The following is a 24,040-nucleotide window of genomic DNA, read 5'->3' as shown; positions in this document are numbered from 1 at the left end:
AGGAAATTAAAAAGTATATGGAAGCCAATGAAAATGATAACACTGCAACCCAAAACCTCTGGGATGCAGCAAAGGTGGTCATAACAGGAAAGTATATAGCAACCCAGATCTTTCTAAAGAAGGAAGAAAGATCTCAGATACACAACCTAACCTTACTCCTAAAGGGGCTGGAAAAAAAAAAACCAGCAAGTAAAACCCCAAACAAGCCGAAGACAGGAAATAATAAAGATTATAGCAGAAATTAATGCTATCAAAACCAAAAACAAAGAACAAAACAACAACAACAACAACAACAACAAAACAGTAGAACAGATCAATGGAACCAGAAGCTGGTTCTTTGAAAGAATTAACAAAATTGATAAATCACTAGCCAGTTTGATCAAAAAGAAAAAGGAAAGGACCCAAATAAATAAAATCAAGAATGAAAGAAGAGAGATCACAACCAACACAGCAGAAATAAAAACAATAAGAGAATATTATGAGCAATTACATGCCAATAAAATGGGCAACCTGGAAGAAATGGACAAATTCCTAGAAACATATACACTACCAAAACTGAAACAGGAAGAAATAGAAAATTTGAACAGACCCATAACTAGTAAGGAAATCGAAGTAGTAATCAAAAATCTCCCAAAAAACAAGAGTCCAGGGCCAGATGGCTTTCCAGGGGAATTCTACCAAAGATTTAAGGAAGAGTTAACACTTACTCTCTTGAGGCTGTTTCAAAAAATAGAAATGGAAGGAAAACTTCCTAACTCTTTCTGTGAAGCCAGCATTACCTTGATTCCAAAACCAGACAGAGACCACACTAAAAAGGAGAACTATAGACCAATTTCCCTGATGAACATGGATACAAAAATCCTCAACAAGGTGTTAGCCAACAGATCCAACAATACATTAAAAAAATTATTCACCACGACCAAGTGGGATTTATACCTGGAATGCAGGGCTGGTTCAATATCCACAAAACAATTAACGTGATTCATCACATCAATAAAAGAAAGGACAAGAACCATATGGTCCTCTCAATAGATGCAGAGAAAGCATTTGACAAAATACAGCATGCTTTCTTGATAAAAACCCTCAAGAAAGTAGGGATAGAAGGAGCATACCTCAAAATCATAAAAGCCATATATGAACGGCCCAACACTAATATCATCTTCAATGGGGAAAAACTGAGAGCTTTCCCCCTAAGGTCAGGAACAAGACAGAGATGTCCACTCTCACCACTGTTATTCAACATAGTATTGGAAGTCTTAGCTTCTGCAATCAGTTAGCCTCTGCAATCAGACAACACAAAGAAATACAAGGCATCCAAATCAGCCAGGAGGAGGTCAAACTTTCACTCTTTGAAGATGACATGATACTCTATATGGAAAACCCTGAAGATTCCACCAAAAAACTTCTAGAATTCATCCATGAATTCAGCAAAGTTGCAGGATATAAAATCAACACACAGAAATTGGTTGCATTCCTCCTATACATCAACAATGAAGTGACAGAAATAAAATCAAGGAATTGATCCCATTTACAGTTGCACAAAAAAACCATAAAATACCTAGGAATAAATCTAACCAAAGAGGTGAAAAATCTATACACTGAAAACTATAGGAAAAAAATGGAAACACTGAAAACACACCAAAAAAAAAAAAATGGTAAAAGATTCCGTGATCCTGGATAAGAAGAAGAAACATTGTTAAAATGTCTATAGTACCCAAAGTAATCTACATATTCAATGCAATCCCTGAATAGCCAAAGCAATCTTGAAAAAGAAAACCAAAGCAGGAGGCATCACAATCCCAGACTTCAAGCTATACTACAAGGCTGTAATCATTAAGACAGTATGGTACTGGCACAAGAACAGACACTCAGATCAGTGGAACAGAATAGAGAACCCAGAAATGGACCCACAAAAGTATGGCCAACTAATCTTTGACAAAGCAGGAAAGAATATGCAATGGAATAAAGACAGTCTCTTCAGTAAGTGGTGCTCGGAAAACTGGACAGCGGCATGCAGAATAATGAACCTGGACCACTTTCTTACACCATACACAAAAATAAACTCAAAATGGATGAAAGACCTCAATGTAAGACAGGAAGCCATCAAAATCCTCAAGGAGAAAGCAGGAAAAAACCTCTTTGATCTTGGCTGCAGCAAGTTCTTATGCAACACATCTCCAGAGGCAAGGGAAACAAAAGCAAAAATGAACTACTGGGACCTCATCAAAATATAAAGCTTCTGCACAGTGAAGGAAATAATCAGCAAAACTAAAAGGCAACCAATGGAATGGGAGAAGATATTTGCAAATGACATATCAGATCAAGGGTTAGTATCAAAAATCTATAAAGAACTTATCAAACTCAACACCCAAAAAACAAATAATCCAGTGAAGAAATGGGCAAAAGACATGAATAGTCACTTCTCCAAAGATGACATCCAGATGGCCAACTGACACATGAAAAAATGCTACACATCACTCATCATCAGGGAAATACAAATCAACACCACAATGAGATACCACCTTTCACCTGTCAGAATGGCTAATATTAACAACTCAGGCAACAACAGATGTTGGCGAGGATGCGGAGAAAGAGGATCTCTTTTGCATTGTTGGTGGGAATGCAAGCTGGTGCAGCCACTCTGGAAAACAGTATGGAGGTTCCTCAAAAAACTAAAAATAGAACTACTCTACAGCCCAGCAATTGCACTGCTATTTATCCAAGGGATACAGGTGTGCTGTTTTGAAGGGACACATGCATCCCAATGTTTATAGCAGCACCATCAACAACAGCCAAAGTATGGAAAGAACTCAAATGTCCATCAGTGGATGAATGGATAAAGAAGATGTGGTATATATATATATATATATATATATATATATACATATATATATATATTTACAATGGAGTAGTACTCGGCAATCAGAAAGAATGAAATCTTGCCATTTGCAACTATGTGGGTGGAAATGGAGGGTATTATGCTAAACAAAATTAGTCAGTCAGAGAAAGACAAAAATCATATGACTTCACTCGTATGAGGACTTTAAGAGGCAAAACAGATGAACATAAGGGAAGGGAAACAAAAATAATATAAAAACAGGGAGGGGGACAAAACAGAATAGACTCTTAAATATGGAGACCAAACTGAGGGTTACTGGAGGGGTCGTGAGGCGGGGATGGGCTAAATGGGTAAGGGACATTAAGGAATCTACTCCGGAAATCGTTGTTATACTATATGCTAACTAATTTGGATGTAAATTAAAAAAAAATAAAATTAAAAAAAAAAAAGAAATTGAAGAATACAGAAATAAATGGAAAAACATTCCCTGCTGATGGATTGGAAGAACAAATATTGTTAAAATGTCTATAATACCCAAAGCAATCTACACATTCAATGTAACCCCTACCAAAATAGCACCAGCATTCTTCACAGAGCTAGAACAATTCTCAAATTTGTATGGAACCAGAAAAGACCCTGAACAGCCAAAGTAATGTTGAAAAAGAAAACTAAAGCTGGAGGCATCACAATTCCAGACTTTAAGCTGTATTGAAAGCTGTGATTACTAAGAAAGTCTGGTACTGGCACAAAAATGACATATAGATCAATGGAACAGAATAGAGAACCCAGAAATGGACCCACAAATGTATGGCCAACTAATCCTTGACAAAGCAGGATAGAATATCCAATGGAAAAAAGACAGTCCCTCCAGCAAATGGTGCTGGGAAAACTGGACAGTGGCATGTAGAAGAATGAATCTGGACCACTTTCTTACACCATACACAAAAATAAACTCAAAATGGATGAAAGACCTAAATGTAAGACAGGAAACCATAAAACCTAGAGGCAAGAACCTCTTTGACCTCTGCCGCAGTAACTTGTTACTAGACATGTCTCCTGAGGCAAGGGAAACAAAAGCAAAAATGAACTATTGGGACTTCATTAAGATGAAAAGCTTCTGCACAGCAAAGCAAACAATGAACAAAAAAAAAGGGCGATCAACGGATTTGAGAACATTCATTCATTTTTCATTCTGCTCAAAGGTTGAACTTTAAATAAACAATTATTGAATGTCTACATATAGCAGACATGGTACCATATATGTTTAGGAATATTTGCTATATTTTCTTCAAAATCTCTTGAGGTTTGGTACTGTATTTGCTAGTATATACCCAACTTACTTTGAACAATTTTAAGTTCTTTATCCCTCATGTGCACAGTAAGAATGATAATTACTGGCATCTCTTCACCTCTAATCCTTTGTAGGTCCACCTGCCTATGGGTTCAATTTCTTTGTGTTCACTTGTTCTCTTTGAGTCATGAACAATGTCTCAACCACCAAAGTAAGACACCTAGGAATACTTATTTGGAAAAGCCATACATCTATTTGATAAAAAATCAGTTAATGTGCATTTTTTCTCAATATTTTGAATAGTGATTCATGTACCTTCTAATGCATTATATATTTTTCATCTATCTTTTATGTTATATTTGTTTGCTTTTGTTCTGTCTTTGAAATAGAAGATAAGCTTTAGAAACACAAGATCTATACTTATTTTTATTTCTGGGTAGGATATAGTAGGTTGTAGCAGGCTACTCCCATACTGAAACTAATAAAATTGAGTACGTTGCAAAAATGATACTTTAAATGGCACTGAAACGCTGCAAAAATAATGAGGATTAGATAAATGATATTCCAGAGAGCAAAAAGCTCTTCTGAGATGAATTGATGTCTACGAGCAGTTTTGTTCCCGGAACATTGACAATTTGCAATGTAGGCTAAAGATCAAGCTTTTCCTAAGCAGAGGAACTTTACTGGGAAAAGGAGAAGCTAGCAAGGTAACATGGGCCTGGCATAAAAAATAGAAAGAAGGGGAGGTCAGAACACAGCTTCGTTTTCCCTATACACCATTTACTAAGATCTGGCGGTGGTGTAGGAGTGTGCATTGCTTTCCATGAAGGCAGAAGGAAGTCTCCTGTCATTCTAGGGTACTGAGGAAACAAAGTCCTGCTAGATGGAAATAGCCTGCAAAACAAATATGAAAGTTCTCTTCCTTAAGACATTTCCCAAATCATGAACCTTTGTGGGACAGGAGGCCATCAAGTTAATCTTAAAACCACCAAAGGAAGCCTCAAAGAGCAATGCTTGATGAATAAGAACAAACCAGAGCTGAACTGAGCCTTCTTACTAATTCCTCAACCTACCCTCAAAATAGTACAATTTTTTATTGAAGTTATCAGTCCCATATTGTATTAACCTTGTCTTCTGTTTTCTGATGCTTTGATATCTTGGAGCCTTCCTGACCCTGGAGTGACTGCCCCTGCCACGGTTAGCTGGTTCATTGAGACAGTAAACAATCCGCCCAGGAGCACACCTTTCAAATGCAAACCAACCACTCCAGAGCCCATACTCTCAACCAGTCTTTAATGGGCCCTCCTACTCTAGGCCACAAGCCTGTCCTGATCACCTCAGGGCCTGGTACTAACAACAGTCCTTATGCCCCAGAACCTGCTGGTATTCAAACTAGCCAACCCTAAACCTGTTTACCTTTCCTTGTCATTTCCTTTCCACAGGAACCACAATAAAGTCCCTTGCCTATGGTTTCCCCCTCCCTCAGCCTCCTGACCAATCTGGAAATTCCTCATGTGGCCTCCTGTGGTATGGCATGCCCCTTTTCTTAGGATCTGTGAATATAACTATCTTTTCAATGTCAGTCATCTCCTGATCTGTTTTTCTTGCCCTACCTAAAATACTAATAAAACCCATGTTTTAAAACACCCCAACAGAGCAAAGAATAAATCCTCACAGTGTAAAATATCATCTATAGCTTCTGCAGTAACTTTATATCCAATGTATTACAGACAATATAAAATAACTAGACTATGAAGATGCAGGAAAATGTAATTTATACAGTATTAATTTCAGAATTAATAACTCATTGGATGGGATTAAGAACAGATCAGGCACAGAAGAAAGAATGAGTGAAGTGGACGTTCATAGAAAATATCCAACTGAAGCACAGAGAGAAGTAATAACAAAATCCTCAGAACAAAGTAGAGAGACATGTGGGTCCCATTCAAAAATTAATAAGCATGTAATTGGAATCCCAGAACAGGGAAGACAGACTGGAAAAGAAGCAATGCTTGAAGAGATAATGACCAAAAACTTTTCAAAACTAATGAAAGACTCATCAGTGAGACTCAGTAATAAATGTTTATTAACAGTGGAATGGATAAATTAATTGTGGTATATTCACATAGTAATAAAAAACAAGATATTGTTATACACAACAATAGAAATGAACTGCACAGACATAATAATGAGTAAAATACACCAAAATTTACATTTATATGAAGGTCAAGAACAGGCAAAGATTATTTTTTATGGTCTAATAATATTCCATTGTGTACATGCACTACATTTTCTTTCAGCCATAAAAAGGAATGAAATCTTGCCTTTTTTTTTTTTAATTTTTTTTTCAACGTTTATTTATTTTTGGGACAGAGAGAGACAGAGCATGAACGGGGGAGAGGCAGAGGGAGAGGGAGACACAGAATCGGAAGCAGGCTCCAGGCTCTGGGCCATCAGCCCAGAGCCCGACGCAGGGCTCGAACTCCCGACCGCGAGATCGTGACCTGGCTGAAGTCGGACGCTTAACCGACTGCACCACCCAGGCGCCCCGAAATCTTGCCATTTTTAAAGACATGGATGGAACTAAAAAGGATAATGCTAAGGGAAATAATTCAGTCAGAGAACGATAAATACCATATGATTTCACTCATATGTGGAATTTGAGACACAAACAAACAAAATGAACAAAGGACAAAAAGAGGGAGAGACAAATCAAGAAACAGACTCTTAACCATAGAGAATAAAGTGATGCTTACCAGAGGGGAGGTGGGTGGGGGAGATGGGTGAAACAGGTGATGGGGATTAAGGAGTGCACTTGTTATGAGGAGCACTGGTGACGTATGGAAGTGCTGAATCACTGTATTGTACACCTGAAACAAATATAACACTGTATGTTAACTATATTGGAATTTAAAAATGTAGGAAAGATTAATCTATGGTGATAGAAGTCCGATTAATGGTTAACTCTGGGGGAATAATAACTAAGAAGACCACAAAATATCTTTCTGAGTGTTGGAAATATTCTATATTTGGATCTGGATGGTGATTACCTTCATGTGTGCGTATGTGTCTGTGTGTATATTTGTATGTGTATACATGTGTATATATATTTGTTGATTTCTTAAGATTTGTGTGCTTCCTAAATTTTGTATTTCAATAAAGACAGAACAGAGTGAAAAACTAAAACATATTGTCTGTGTTGATTTAGGGTTGTGGTGGAAAAAAATGCTGAGAGTAATACATATGGAGAAATCATTCTTACTTAACCAGATGGTAAATTGAATAAATGTGATGCTTCAAATAAAAGAAAGATATTGGAAATAGATTCATTTCAATATAACTTCTGGAGATGAATTAAACATTGTTTATTGGGCCAAGGACTCCATTTTAAAGATAGGTGAATGAATTATGAATAATTTTGTCAATAATAACTTAATTTGTTGTTCCCTAGATAAGCAATAACATAAATCATTGTATAACTAGAATGTAAACAAAAACTCATCTATAACCTTATATACCATTGCTTAAGATTATAAGCGGAAAGTAGGTTTAATTAGGAGGTTGAGAATTAAACACTGTATGTTCTGGCAAAGAGAATGTTAAATAATTTTATGTGTGCTGCTTACAGGATTTGTTTTTATAAAGATAATTCTGAGAATATTTAGAAGTTTGTAGAGTAATGAACTGGAGGATATTTTAAAACCTGAGTATAAGCCAGAATCAGCAGAAAAGGCTAACGATCACAATCCTCTAACTGGTTTCTTCAGCGAATAGCTTTGGTCAGGAGCAATGTTTTAGAAATTTCTCCTCCTTCTTTTGAGAATCGTTGGCATTTGTGTGTACTGATTGATGCTTGTTAAAGACAGAGAACCACAAATAATCTAAGGAGAATTTAGTTCCATCTTTTTTTTTTTTTCTAGAAATACTTATCATTTAAATCCTTCACATAAGTATGGCCATAGTTTGTGCGGCCCGGTACAAAATGAAAATGCAGGACTTCTCCAAAATTAAAAACTTCAACATAATGGTGGCAGAGCATTAAACCAGGCATGGGGAACTAGGTAGCTGCACGAGTTGTGTGCACACAGAGCTGGCTCTTCTTATCACGACATTCAAACCACTTGAGCTACCCCTGGCAAACTGCCACCTGGTCATCTATCTTCTCCCCTCATCTTCCAGCCAGGACACTTGGCTTGCAGTTCCTGAGACACTTTGTGCTGGTTCGTGTATTCATGTCTTCATGCGCATGGTTCATTTTCTTCCAAGAATGTTCTTTACTACCTAGTCCGTCTGATATTTTGTGTATATTTTTATCTATTTACTCTCCTGAGAGAATTCCCACTCCTTCCTTGAGCCGTCTCTGACCTTATGAAATCTCTACTATTATACTTGCTATATTTTATTGGCATTTTTGTTTACTTGTTTGCTTTTTAAAATGTGAGTTCATTCTGGTCAGGAATTGGGTTTTATTTATATTGTTGCATTGAACAAAGTAGATATTTAATAAATATTTATTTGTAAATGGACAAAGGAGTAGAATTCTAAAGATACAAAATGGAGAGAGTTCAGCTACATTTAAAATAAAAAATAAAATTATTTTTTCTTATTGAGATAGTGTATGACATACTTTTTTTTAAAAATGCAAAAAAAAAAGAAGAAGAAGAACTGAACTTAATCTTTTTGGTTCCTCTTATTCCCTATTTAATTAATCTTTTAGAATTTGATATGCAAACTGGTAATTTAACACTGATTTAATCTAATATATTTTGCTTTCACATTTTTGTCTTTTGGTGCTAGGATCAGTAAGTCTACCTCATGTAAATAAGAAGACAAAAGAGTTATTAGTAGTAATATTTTGGAATAAACTTTTCCCAAAGAGATTATTATATCCTGAATCATAAATGAACCAATGACTGAACCCTACTAGTAACTGGGCTAGTAATAATTGCTTTCCTTAATTTTTTACATACAGAAGAGTTTTTTATTGTTATTTCCATACAACATGGCCAAATTCTTTCTTGTATTCTTCACAATAATTTCCACCAACTGCTGGAAAGTTAACAGGTATGAGTTGAAATATAAACTTACAGCTTCTCTAAGGTTTTATGCTGCCTTTTCACTCAATGAGACATTACTTTCCAGCCCCAAGGGTCAAGATCATGAATCATTTTATTTTCCCTTTTTTTTTTCCTTCAGAAAAAGTAATTCATCTGAGAGGGCTGACATAGTCTGGGTACTATAAAAAGCTCTGTTTAATAGCAGGCAAGTTGAAGAAGGAGGAGACACCTCTATGAGCAAAGGGTAGACTGAGGAGATTTCTGGCCTTGTCTGTAGTCTGGAAGAAAACAGGGACACAGAAGCAAGTGGAAATAGAATGAGGAATAAACATCATCCAGACAGTGGTAAGCTGCAGTAAGGATAATCACATAGAGAACCTTAATCCTCCCAGCAAGGCTGTTTCAAATCATCTTTATTGGACATCCACAGTTTTTGGAAGACATGGTCTCAGTTCTGTTGGAGCCTAAATTCTAAGAAAACAGATGGATGGAGTGACTATTACATGATAGATTTTCACATTTATTTCATTCTCTATTTCGGGGTGGGGAAAGCATAACTGGTTATGGTTATGGTAGGTGGGAAAATACTTTTGTTTTCAATTTATTCCAGGTAAACTGCATGAGAGAATTGAGGTGGCTTTTGGGGAAAAGAGGCACGGGACAGAATTATGAGAAGCATAGTGGATGGCATGTGAATATATTTTGTTTTTACATTTGTCTTGTGATCGATTCAAAGGCTATTCACACGTGAATCAATATTTGAAAGGGAAATTTAAAGAATAAAGCAGAGGGACATGATATCCATAGAAGGACAACCTGAAAACATACTGGGGCAATTCATTCATTCATTCATTCACCCATGACATTGCTTAATGTTTGCCAGACAAGCTAGTAGATCCCACTGGCCTCTGTTCCCGATTTCTTAATGGAATGACAAGAAACCAGAGCTATCCTTAACCTCAGTTCTGCAACAACTAGTTTATTGCCATTTCTCAACCAGGTTACATTCCTTTTTTTAGTCAACTTCACTAGGATATGCAGGCTGGCAATATAAAATTAACTTATATGTATAATTAAATATATTAAAAATATATAGCATATTCTATGTATTTATAGTAAGTACACATGTAATTACCAGTATATAGTTAAATTTATATGTATGTATTGAGGAATACAAAGAAAAGTAAAATATCATTATTTTCATGAAATTTCTGTCATATCATAAGTATCTGGATGATTAATTTCTCCAGGACTTATGAAAAATTTATTTAAAAATGCAAAATATTTTCCATTACATCTGGGAGTAACATAGCCATTATTGATGCAGCGATAGTAATAATAATAATAGCTAACATATATTATGTACTTACTATGTACCAGGTATGCCAAATACTGTAAGTATATTAATAGTCTCAAACTCACAATTTTGTGAGAGACATACTGTTATTGTTCCTATTTTCTAGATGCGAAAACAGAGGTTCAGGGTGTTTAAATCACTTGCCAGTGTCACAAAGATAGAAAGGAGCTGGGATTTAAGTATCATCTGTCTGTCTGCAGAAACCAAATCCTTAACTCCCACACTTCCCTGAATGCTCAGTGTTAGTGATTTAGCAAAATATTTAATAGATGTGTAATTCTTCCAGAGTGTGAAGCTACTTCATGTCAGTTCATCACTAGTCTTCATGGAGGAGAGATTTATCTTGTGCATTACCACACAGAAAAGTGGAAAAACACAAAATTTTACACTCTTCTTGATCTTTCAACTCAAGTCATTTAGGAATTTTACCATTTCCTTCTCTGGCCTGTGGGCCATTGTTATTTTTCATACTTACAATTCAAATTCCCACAGGAACCGTATTAGGAGGTTTTTCTTTTTCCCTGGTAGATAGCCAGACAGCTGACAGGAAATGCTAGGAGGAAACCTAAGAATTTGAAGAAGTTATTTCCAAAGTCACCTAGCATTCCTTTCATTTAATTCACTTCCCCCCCCCCCTCTGTACAGCTATATTCTTTCTCTCCTTGCCCTCACCCCTTTCCCCCTCAATTTAAGACATACAATGGGGATTCCTCCTTCTACTTCTTTAGTCTCCCTCAGACCCATCCCCTTAGTTTATTCTAAATGTCTTATTTGTATATTATTCTGAAGGAAACAAAAATGAGCTCTCTGTGGTATAAATATCATGGCAATATTTCTCCTCTTTCAAATTTTGGACATGAGTGAATGAACTATGGGATATAGGTACATATTAGTAGTCCAAGATGTGCTGAGGTCAAGGGAATGCAAGGTGGTCATTACCTGGGAATCCAGAGGCTCAAGCTTTTCTGATAGGCACCGATGACCACAGGGCAGGCAGGGCTGGCCCACTGGGCCAGTTGTTACTGCAAACAATGCCCCTTACTCATTGTGCTAAAATAATTAGCTCTACTTTATTTCTCCTTTCAGCTGTGAGTTCCCTAAAATATTTTCCCTTGCACAGCAGTGCTGTCCACCTCTGTACCCCAACCCATCTCTCCAGCTGCTAATTCCTCGGTGAGTTGGCACTCTGTCCTGAAGGAAGGAAAGTGCTACAGAATGCACTTGATCTGGTGTGTCAATAACACATCTCTTGTAAGTAAAAGGTCAATGAAGAACAGTTACAGCAAGTTGGTGACTTGCTCAGACAAAGCTGCACAAATGTGAACTCCATGCTTGGACAGAAGCCACATGGGCAGCATGAGTGGCCCTCTAAATTCAGATTTAAAGAACTGGGCTCAGATGTCAAGCCTTTTGGAGACATAAAACCATGCTCTGGGGGATTGCTATATTCATAAGTATTACTTTTTAAATTTTTTTTTCAAAGTTTTTTATTTATTTTTGGGACAGAGAGAAACATAGCATGAACGGGGGAGGGGCAGAGAGAGAGAGAGACACAGCATCGGAAACAGGCTCCAGGCTCCGAGCCATCAGCCCAGAGCCTGACGCGGGGCTCAAACTCACAGACCGCGAGATCGTGACCTGGCTGAAGTCGGACGCTTAACCGACTGCGCCACCCAGGCGCCCCCATAAGTATTACTTTTAATGTTGTCAAAGCATCATATGTTGTTACTTTGCCAAATTAATGGAGTTTATTCCCAGAATGATACAAAAGGAGCAATATTTTCTGCCACTCCTGCTTGAGGCTACTTTAGTAGTTTATTCATAAAGTTTACAGACACAGCCATAGATTATGTGAGTGTTGGTAGAACTGTAAATCAACTGTGTGTGTACATGTGTGTGTGTGCACGCATGTGATGCATCCTTCAGAAGCCAGAATAGGATAGATTTTCAGTGCCTTGGACCCAGGCCACAGATTCTGTCTGAGTGCACTCATTTCAAAGTGGTGTGCAAGGAGTCACTGCTGTGGAATGATCTCATTTATGATGTGGATGGGAAATGGAAATTCCAGTTCTGTTTTTACTTCAGAAGATTTTTGTCTTTTTGGTTTCCATTTAAATACTAAAACATTTAAATGCAAAACACAAGTAGATTTTTTTCCCAACATACCTTATTTCATACTTCCCATTTTACTGCTTAATTACTTTTACTCAGTAATAACGTATTACTGGATGAAAGGGCTGCTTAAGGAACTTGGATCAGATTTTATTACTTGATGATCTTTTTATCTGATCAGTTTGAAATTTAATGGTCAGTATGAAATTTTGCTGATTTATTTCTAATTTAAAAAACCACTTTAAGTGGTGGACATGGATTCTTGTCAATAAGATCTTATATTAATGTTCTTTATTTTTTCCTGGAGGATTCTGAATGTGCTTAAAGAGCTATATTTAGGAAGGGCCTCATGCAACATCTGGGTAGTTGTGTAGCAGCTGGGTAACAGCACATAAGGAGCTTGACTCAAAGCTCAGAACGCTAATTAAGAAAGAGCCTAGTGTTTAGCTCCAAAGCCAAGGGGAAAGCAATGTGGGAGGTAATTATCCAATTTGGGATATTGCTTGGGTAAAAGAGTTACTGTGTTAATAAAAATATAATGAGACCTACTTGCCTGGGGCTGCTGTGCATTTTTGCATATCTCCCCCTGGATACATCTCCAGGTGCAGTGTGGCTCAGTGAGATGTGTTTGACTCTTTGCACTTGCTCAATGAGAAGATGGGCGTCTTCTTCCTGAAAAACACTGAACATGGACATGACAGTGGGAAAGTAAATGACATAAGGATGGCAAGATAGTCCTCCCATTATTCTTGGTATTGGTGAGGCTACTCTGATGTATTCAGTCTTAAGCATTCTATACTAATTTTAAGAGAGATGAGTGATAAGGAGAATAAAAGAATGAAAAACTAAAGATTATAAAATGGGATAGGAAGGAGGGTTAGAGATCACAGTCACTGGTGTGGGGAAGAGGCATCTACAAATATAACATTTAACTTACAGTGAAAGTATGTTATGAATCCAGTGAGAATCACCTCTTAGGATTGGACAGTTGGAAATTAGCTTGGAAAAAAATATAGCCCTTTTGCTTTTCTGTAAACTTGAACAAATATAGAGCTTTTTTTTTTTTTAAGGTAAAAGGCATTTTTATCACAGGAATAATGGACAAAGAAGTTGTTTTGGGTCCATCTCAAAGGTTCTCTTCTCTCCTAGGGTGATTCAAAGACCAGTGAGAGGGCTTCTGCCCTCTGGTCTGTTCTGGTTTTCAGTATTTGTAACATTAGATTCTTTTGAGTTTCTTCTCATTTACAGCTTATTTTCTCCAGTACTCCAATAGTCCTTTGATCCCCCAACTCCCTGGCCTTCTACCCATGGGTATCAGCACTCTTCACTGTCCTTCATCCTGTTGCTGGCCTCTCTCCCTTCCTTACCAGCCTAAGTTCCAAAGCCAACCATCAGGTCACTCCCTGAGCACATGCTGGGCTACCTTTTGCCTCTCTCATGTTGTAGAAATCTCTTAACAAACTCAAAGTCCTGGTTAAATCCAAGAGTTGGTTGCTCTGTGCCTGCCTCGGTACAGCTCAACTCAGCTGGAGAAAATGCTTGACTGCTGACTGGTATCACCTTAAACTTATCACCACAAACATCAAATGGGCCTTCAATATGCTGCTGGACAATGATTCTAACATCCCAGCTCTTTACTCTACCACTCTCCTGGACATTGATTTCATATATTCTCCTCTCTGCTCCAACTTCCAACACCTTCTCTCTCATCTTGACTCTCAGCTGGTGCCTCACTTCCTGCTTCATGGATCATATTGAGGCAAACAGAAGAGAACAGCTCCAGATTACTATCACCCTACCTCACTAGCAACCACATCCTCTTCCTCTGGTCCACACTGTAGAAGAACTCGCTGTGCTAATCCTCTCAGTCTTGCACACTAGATCCCATCCCATTGGACATTGCTCCAGCAAGTTTCCTCCCTTTGTCTTTTGTCTTTTTTGTTCTTTCAGTGGCACCATCAGCATATATACATGATACTTCTTCTTTCAATTTAAAAAATTTTTCATTTTTCCCTCTTCTCCTTGCCAGCTGCCATCTTGTTTCTTTGCTTCTCTTTGTGTTAGAACTCCTCTAATGATTTTTTCCATGCTCATTGTCTCCATTCCCTCTTAAGCCCACTTTAGCCAGGTTTATGCCCCTAATATGTCACTAGGATGGCTCTTGTCAAAGTTACAGGGATCTCCAAGTTGCTAAAGCCACTGAGTAATATTCAGTCCTCATCTTGTGTCCCAACCGTATGTTTGACAGAGCTTTATCACCCCTTCTTCTTTGACATACTTTAACTTCCAGCATATCACATTTTAAAAATTTCTTCCAATCAATTACTCCTTCTTGGTCTCCTTTCTTGTTTGACAGAGCTTTATCACCCCTTCTTCTTTGACATACTTTAACTTCCAGCATATCACATTTTGTAAATTTCTTCCAATCTTATCAATTACTCCTTCTTGGTCTCCTTTCTTGTCCTTTGCTCCTTTTCCTTCTAATGCTAGAGTACTCTGGGTTCTGTTCTTAGTCCTCTTCCCCTTTTTATATTATTGTATCTCTTGTTGCTTTCACCCAGTTCCATGGTTTTAAATACCATCTGCATGCTGATGACCCTAATTAATATTTCCAGCCCATATTATCTTCTGAAATTCAGATTAAAAAATTTTTTTTAATATTTACTTATTTTTGAGAGATAGACACAGCATGAGTGGGGTAGGGCAGAGAGGGAGAGACAGAATCCGAAGCAGGGTCCAGGTTCTGAGCTGTCAGCACAGAGCCCGATGCAGGGCTCGAACCCACGAACCGTGACATCATGACCTGAGCTGAAGTTGGATGCTCAACCCACCGAGCCACCCAGACACCCATGAACTTTCCATTTTTATATACAACTGGTTATCTGACATCTCTAGTTAGATATTTAATAAAAACATCAAATTCCACATGCTCAAATTGATTTCCCTTGATCCTTCCCCCCAAATCTGTCCTACCTTCAACATTTTCCATATCAGTCAATGACAATTCCATTTCTCCATTTGCTTACATCCAAAACCTTGGAATCATCCTTGGATCTTCCCTTTCTTTCATATTCTAGGTCCAACACATCAAGACATTCTGTTCTCTCTACCTTGAAAATATAACCAGAATCTAACCACTCTTTGTTCCCAAGACTGTGGCAATATTTGCTTATGCTTTTTCCTCTTGCTTGTATCAGACTCCCAACTGGTCTCCTGGCTTCTACTCTGGTCCCTAATACTTTTTATTGTCAACCTAGCAGTCCATCATCTTTAAAAAAGGTAATTTAGATCATGTTGCTTCTCTGCTCTAACCTTGTAAGGGCTCCCATATTCCCTAATTAAAAAATAAAACCTTTACACTGTCCTAAGAAGACTATATTAGTATTCTAGTGCTGTACCACAAACTTGGTGAGTTAAAACAACAGAAGTTTATTCTTTCACAGTTCTGGGAGCCAGAAGTATGAAATCAAGGTATTAGCATGCTGTCTCTGAAGGCTCTAAGGAAGAATCTTCCTTGTCTTTTCCAGCTTCTGGTAGCTCTAAGTGTTCCCTGGCTGTACTGCTCCAATCTGTGCCTCCATCTTCAAATAGACTTTCCTCCTTTCTCTAATAAGAACACTTGTTATCATATTTAAGTCCACTCAGGTAAACCATGGTGATCTCATAATGAGATTATTAATTTATTTGCATTGGCAAAGAGTTTTTTCAAATAAGATTACATTTACAGGATCCAGGTGTTAAGATATGGGCATATATTTTTGGGAGCTACCATTTAACCCACTATAGAGCCCCACCTACTATGGACCTCTATTATCTTGGACCTCTGTATCACTCTCCCCCATGATCACCTTGTTGCAAACCATACTGGACTCCTTGATTTTTTCAAACATGCCCAGCACTTATGGATTAGAGTCTTTTCACTGGCCATTCTCACTGCCTGGGACACTCTACCTCCAGATATCAACATGGCTCACTCCCTCATGTTACAATCTCATGAAGTTTCCCCTACTTTATTTAAAATTGTAATGTTCATCTTCCTTTTCACGCTGCTCTTATTTTCCATTTTTTTTCTTCCATTCTGGTTGAATGGGACATTCTTCTGCTTCATGTGGTGTTGGCTGGGGTACTAGGATGGCTTGAAGGTCCAAATGGCTTCAGACATATGGCTGGGAGTAATTTCTGGCTGCCAGATGGGAGTTTAGTTGGAACTGTTGGCAAGAGGCTTTATTCTCTTCCATGTGGCCTCTCTATTTAGCTTCTTGGGCTTCCTTACTGGTTGGTGGCTGAGTTCCAAGAAGGAGAATTGTAAGAGAAAGAAAGTAGAAGCTCTCAGTCTTCTTCAGGTCTGGGCTCAGAAGTATGAGAATATTACTTCTAGTGTAATCTTTTAGTCAAAGTTTCAAGGGCAGTCTAGATTAAAGAGGAGGGAGAATAAATTCCACCTCTCACTTGAGGAGAGGGTGGAATATTTGTACAGGGAGAGAAGAAAGTTATGGTAACCATCTCTGGAGACTGTCTACCAAGAGGATCTTCCAGGATTCTTGATATCATATCATGGTATGGTTGCCCATCAAAATGGATAGCTTTATCTTTGAGTTGATTCTTTTTTCATCCTGCCACTGTGTTATTGAGGAGTTTTGCTGATCTTAAAATATATATATAAGAAATATTTTGAGATTTTAAAATGAGAAACACACAGATAAATCAGTTCACTAGCAATCTTCAGTGTTTTTGCATTAAGCTTATGCAAACTGCTATATCTAGAGTGGGGGAAGGAAAATCCATTGTTAGATCTAAATGGTTTGAATTTTATATAGTTTCATACTCAGAGAAATTACTGTTTTACATTAGTATTGTTAGGTCATAGAGATCCAATCTATAATCATATAGAAGAGGAAATCATTAGTGTATGTAATATTGTAAAGGTCCCAAACCTTCCAATGATGGTTGATGATTTTAGAAAATCCCAATATATTTGAGTAAGACTTCCTGCTCTTAGCTGATAAAATCAGTGATTAAATAAGAGCATATCTAATGGAGTCTAAAGTTTACTAATTTCTGAAGAGGTTTTTCCACCTCCATTATACTACATTTCCTAAGGTTAAAAATAAGGAGATAAGTCTTTTTTGCTTATATCCACTTTCTGACTGCCTTAGCTTGGAGTGCCATACATAAACTACCATATACTGGGTAGCTTAAACAACACAAACTTATTTCTCACAGTTCTGGAGTCTGGACGTCTGATATTAGGGTACCAACATGATTAGATTCTGATGAGAACCCTCTTTCTGGCTTATAGATGCCTGCCTTCTCATTGTGTTCTCACAAGGCTGAGAGAAAGAGAAGGAAAGCTTTCTGGTATCTCTTTTTATAAGTGCACTAATCACATCATGAGCTTTCATGACCTCATTCAAAACATACTCTCAAAGGCTCCATCTCCAATACCATTACACTGTGTGTTACGGCTTCAACTTATGAATCTGAGGGGACATAATTCAGTCCATAGCACTGACTCATTCCTTTCATTTCTCCATGTAGAGTCTATTGGTAACATATGAGAATAGAACAAATGAGAAGCAAAGAACACCTTCCAATTTAAGTTCTATAAAATCAATTTGTCAGCAAATTTTATTTATTTGAAATTCTTTGGTAATCTTATTCTTTTCAAAAGAGAAAAATATTCAGCCAGGAATATATAAGATTGGCATAGAAAGCAGAATAAGGCACCCCCCCCCCAAAGATATTCATGTCTTAAATGCCTGGAATTGGTGAGTATGTTTTCTTATAATCACACAAGGCATTTTATAGATGTGATTAAAGTTACAGACTTTGAGATGGAGAAATTATCATAGGTTATTCAGGTGGACTCAATCTAATCATATGAGTTCTTAAAAGTGGAAGAGGCTGGAAAAAGAGTGGGTCAGAGAGATGCAATATTAATAGAACTCAACCTGCCATTTCTGCCTTTGGAGATGCAAGAAGGGGGTCTCTAGAAGCCAGGAATGCCCCTTAGCTGATACCCAGCTAAGAAACAAGAACCTCAGCCTACAGCCTATAAGTACAACTGAATTCTGTCATCAACTCAAATTATTAGGAAACATTCTCTCCTAAATGAGCAGGAAACATTCTCCCCTAGAGATTCTAAAAATGTATATAGCTTGCCAATACCTCCATTTTAGTCCAGTGAGACCTGTACTGGACTTCTGACCTACAGAAATTTAGGATTTGTGTTGTTTTTGTTTGTTTGTTTGGTTTTTTAAGTTTTTACTTATTTAAGCAATCTCTACATTCAACGTGGGGCTTGAACTTAAACCCCAAGATCAAGAGTCACATACTCTTCCAACTAAGCCAGCCAGGCGCCCCAGGGTTTGTATGGTTTGAAGCCACTAAATTTGTGGTAATTTATTATGTTGTGATTTGTTATTGTAATTAGAAAACTAATATTTGGTTATGAATTGAAGTCCTCAGTCTCCAAATTCTAAATGTCAAAGACGGAAGAATTCTTTACTTTTAATCAAATGGATGACCTCTGTTTTAGCAACTATTTTAGAACCATCAGAGACATTTTAAGAATCACTGTAGCACTCTGTTTTTTGAAAGCAGCTATATTGTGTTGGTAAACTATGGCTTTTGCCATATTTCTATGTGAATCAGGAGAAACTTTGATGGACAAAATGACTGGATTAGTATAGTAAATAGGTAATGTACAACAACAGGTATAGGAGTTGGTGGGAGTATCTGGCAGATTCAGAAGTTGAACAGAGGCTCAATTCCATAGTTCTGCTATAATATTCCTTATTAAGGGAAGTGGCACCTTGGTTTTAGAACCATGACAAAAAGAGGCTCATAACCTTGTTTTTAATTTCCATCATGCCATATGCTTGCCTGCAGAGCTGAGAGACATCTGAAATGCTGTGCTGTTTTTGGTCAGTGGAAGAAGGAACCTTGAAGTTTCACATTCCTATAAAATGGATTGCCATGAGTGTGCTGTAGAGGCAATGCTGTTTAGGCATCCTGCCTGTCCATTTAGTAATCAGCCTTGACAATGACTAAATTAGTAGTCTCAGTGGTAACATTGAAACATAATAAAATTTCTTTATTTAAAATTAAAGTATTAAAATTTATGAATATTATTATCCAATATACTGAAGAATGGATAAGAAAAGACAAAGGCTTATAGGAATTTCAAGTAATTTTACCAAAGGAACCATCTATTTATTCCACTAGCCACTTATACATAAAGTATACTTCTCTCATGGTAGCCTTATTTGTTTGTTAACATTTTTCAGCTGATAAGGCTGACATGAATCTATAACTAAAAGGCTAAGGATACAAATAAAGCATGATAAGTATTAAAATACATTGAAATATATTTAAAAATAATCCCTCATAATAATAATAAATAATGATGATGTGGTTTTTTTCTAAAGTACTATTTTTAAAACGGAAGGGATACTGCGGCACCTGGGTGGCTCAGTCGGTTAAGTGTCTGACCCCTGATCTTGGCTCAGGTCATGATCTCACAGTTCATGAATTCAAGCCCTGCATTGGGCTCTGTGCTGATAGCATGAAGCCTGCTTGGGATTCTCTCTCTCCTTCTCTCTGCTCCTCCCCCACTGTGCTCTCTTTCTTTCACAATAAGTAAATAACATTTTTTGTAAAAGGAGAAGATTCTTATTATGCTAGGAACTTTAATGACTGCTGAGTCTTAATCTCCTGAGTAAGGACAAATGTGTGAATTTGGAGATCCTCCTTGGGAAGAGATGCTTTCAGTGGCTCATAAGTCAATCCATACCCACAAATCCCACAAGTAAAGCCACACCTTCTTATATATTTACTTCATCTCCTTTTCCTCTCTTCTGTCTTGTGTGACTAAGGAGATGTACAATCTTGAAAAACTAATAGGTTGCCACCTGAGGTTTCCTGCTTTATGACATACACCCCTTATTTATTTAGTTTTTTTTTCTCACACATTCTGTTTTCTTTAGTCCACCTAACTAGGAGGTAGTGTGCTTTTGAATTTTCATTTTTCTTAGTCTATGTCTATGCAAGATATTTGGTTGTAAATTTAATCTTCACGGTAGGCACTAAGCAGACTTAAAGTTCAGGTTGTTGCATTTTTTCAGTTTTATACTACATAGAAAAGTCACAAAATGTCATTAAGGACTCACCTCTATCATCTAACTTACCTCTCTGACTTTCAAGACGAGGCACCAGGTACCAAGCAAAAGTGATCCAGGTATTGTGGTGGTGTTTTAATTACTTGGGAGCAAAGATAAGCAACCAGAAGTGGACCCATTTTAAACACACTGAGTAGTTTCAGCTCCTATTGTAGATTAAAAACAAAGAGAAATTGACACCAATTATGAAAACATTGAAAAAAGAAAAAATTCCAATTTATCTCTTATGCAAGTCTGGGCTAAGGAACACTTTAGCTTTTGGTAAATGGAGGAATGATGAAACTAGTATTATCAGGGGGATCATTTCACTTCAGGCAGATTACTAGGAGTACAGAAAAATTAAAATAAGACTACCTGCTGAGCTGTAGTATATTGCATTAATCCTCCATCAAGTTTGAATCCAGGTGATAAGTTTTTATTTTGGGAGATCTTGGACACATGGTGCTTCTCTGAGCTTTGTTTTCTTTATCCATAAAATGGAAATAATAATAATAATGGCTTTCCTTAACAAACACAGCTTGGGGGAGAGATGCTATGTGTGAAAGTAGAAAGTATTTTACTGAACATAAAGCATTAGGTACACCAAAACATTATTATCATCATCAGTGCAAAAACTTCTCAGTGTATCTCATTTATTTAGCTTAGTGAAAGGAATTACTGTATCTCTTCAAGAAAAATGCATACTGTTTGTACATGTTTGGTACTTGTTGCCTTTTTGTGGTAGAATAAAATGTTTCAAAGAATATATTTCCTTGGTTACAGAGGTCAATTTAAGACAGGAATGCAATCTTCATCTATAAACATGTACTGCATTCTTTGTGGATAGACAGTGTTTTCATGAAAATGCAAGTTAGTCATATCCAGTTTGCTTGTCATTTATTACCATTTTGAAGAGTACTAGAAAACAGAAGAGTGCTCTAGTTATAAGTATGTGACTCAGTAGTTTCTCCTACAAAATGATCACCTCTTATAAGTGGCACCGAGACAAAAAATATCAGGATATTACCAGCACTCAGCAGCCCTCTTATGTGCCTGGGGCCTCATTCCCAAGAGTAACTACTTCTAACAGTTTATAGTAATATTGACAATTTTTATACTTTATATAACTGGAAAATATTGTATATACTCTTTTGTCTCTAGCTTCTTTTGACGTGATCATGAGAGTCATCCACACTGTTTGTTATACACGGTTACAGTGTGATTGTTCTCAGGGCTGTGTCAGATTTTGTTTTGCGAATAAACCAGTTTGTTTATTCATAGTATCAATGGGCATTTAGGTAGTTTCCAGTTTGGGGCTATTATCAATAGGGTTTCTAGGAATATTCTCTAGTTAGTACTGTCTTTGGTGAACATATGTACACATTTCTGGTGACTGTGAGGTAGTTTGTGTTCAAGTTTCCCAGCGGTTAACTTTCCCACCAAGAGGATATGTTAACTCCTGCACTCTACTCTTTCACCAAAATTTGCTATTTCCCTTCTCAATTATTTTAGTCATTCTTGTTTATGTCTAGTCACATCTATCTCATAGTAGTTTTGTTTATATTTCCCTAATGATAAATGAGATTGAGCACTTTTGCACTTATTAGCTGACCATTTGGATATTCTGTTTTTGCATATCTTTTCAAGCTTTTCATCATTCTTCTATTAGGTTGTGGGTTTTTTTTTTTTGTAATGATTTGTAGAAATTATTCATGACTGGCTAGTATCTTCTTCAACTTGCAGTTTTCCTCTTCACTCTCCTATCATTCCTTTTGATGAACAGAAATTTCTTTTTTTCTTTTTTTTTCTTTTTTTTTGGTGGGGGATACATTGTGTAAAAGGATTCCCCTATGAAGTTATTTAACACATGTATCACTTCACACATTCCATCCCCTTTTTGGTAAAAACATTGAGGTTCTACTCTTTTAGCAAATTTCAATGATACAATAAGGTGTTATGAACTATAATTGGCCTGTCATACATTTTGATATTCAGACCTGATTTATCTTATAACTGTGAGTTCATGCTTTTTACCAACCTCTCTGTTATTTTAAGATATTCCAATTTATGATTTTTATAGTTATTTTTTCTGATTAATAACCATTTGACTAGTTTTTAATAATGAAGATATTTTCCTATCCACAGTGTTATTTAATAATTGGAAATCAGTACCAACAATAAAGCTATACAGAGGAAAAAACACATTCAGCTTGATTAATCAAATGCAATTAAGCAAATGACTTGACTAAGCAATGAACATGTAGAGATGAATCTTTTAGCTTCATAATCAGTCACTTTAAATCATGTCAATTTTTTAGGGTAAACAATAGTCCTGTTTTTCCTTTCTTGTATATCTAATTTCAGAAATTTATCAGATTACCTGCAATGACATGCTTCATCCTTTCCTTCATGCCACCAAAAAAAAAAAAACAAAAAAAACAAAAAACCGTAACTCTTTAAATGATTGTAGAGGAAACATCTTGCAAACAGGATAGTGTCAATGATTTCAAGATAGGAATTAAGAGATAAAGAGGAAATGTAAACTGTGGTTTGTAACCTAAAAATCTTCAGGTGTACAAATATTGGCAAAAGTCAATATAAAATACTCCTCTGTTTTCATCTGTTGACATTACTGGTAAATATTGAAGTCCAAACTACTGCCTTTTGGTGTAAAAGGGTTCTTTCTTTGCATGTCAAATATTCTTGGACACCAGACTGAAACAACTCTCCTCATTATTCTCCCTTGGACCAATAAAGCTAGTGTTTTGACATATGAATAGACTTAACAGATTTGGTCAATTCTATTTTTTGCTTCTGATGTTAGGCAAGCAAAGCAAGCAACTGTAATACCTACAGTTGATTTGGAACTATTTGCCACAAACCAAAAAAAAAAAAAATACTTGGGAGTATGGGTTTCTTTGAGTAACGATTTGGGTTTAGATGGGAGAAAAAAAATCCTTTGTGATATTTGTGAGAGCCCTTAGAAGCTGAAATATGCTTTTGGAACTTAGGGATTTTTCAAGGGTAAGCATTGGGCATAAAATGTCTGAGGGACCTACACAGAAAGAATGGAGGAAGATCTTATTAAGATTTTTTAATGAAATGTTTGAACTACCCTGGTTGAACAGAAATCCTCAGCTACTTGGTTGCTTTCTCTGATCCCATGGGAATAGACCCAGTGGGAACGAAATGCCTCCAGGGATAAATTCAGCTTCTCTAGAACAT

The 24,040-nt window shown here is 36.8% G+C and overlaps 1 long non-coding RNA gene across 1 annotated transcript; it reads right to left on the bottom strand.

Moving 5' to 3' along the window:
- Positions 1-9,281: 9,281 nt before the first annotated feature.
- On the bottom strand, positions 9,282-23,694 carry LOC111560490. Its single transcript, XR_006597961.1, has 5 exons — positions 21,191-23,694; positions 20,846-20,982; positions 13,206-13,338; positions 11,020-11,109; positions 9,282-9,658 (listed from the first exon to the last, which is right to left on the bottom strand). It is a non-coding gene; the product is annotated as an uncharacterized LOC111560490 (long non-coding RNA).
- Positions 23,695-24,040: the final 346 nt, after the last annotated feature.

This window comes from Felis catus, chromosome B2 (genome assembly GCF_018350175.1).
Source record: "Felis catus isolate Fca126 chromosome B2, F.catus_Fca126_mat1.0, whole genome shotgun sequence".
NCBI classification, from domain to species: Eukaryota; Metazoa; Chordata; class Mammalia; order Carnivora; family Felidae; genus Felis; species Felis catus.
This window is presented reverse-complemented; position numbering and strand designations above follow the sequence as displayed.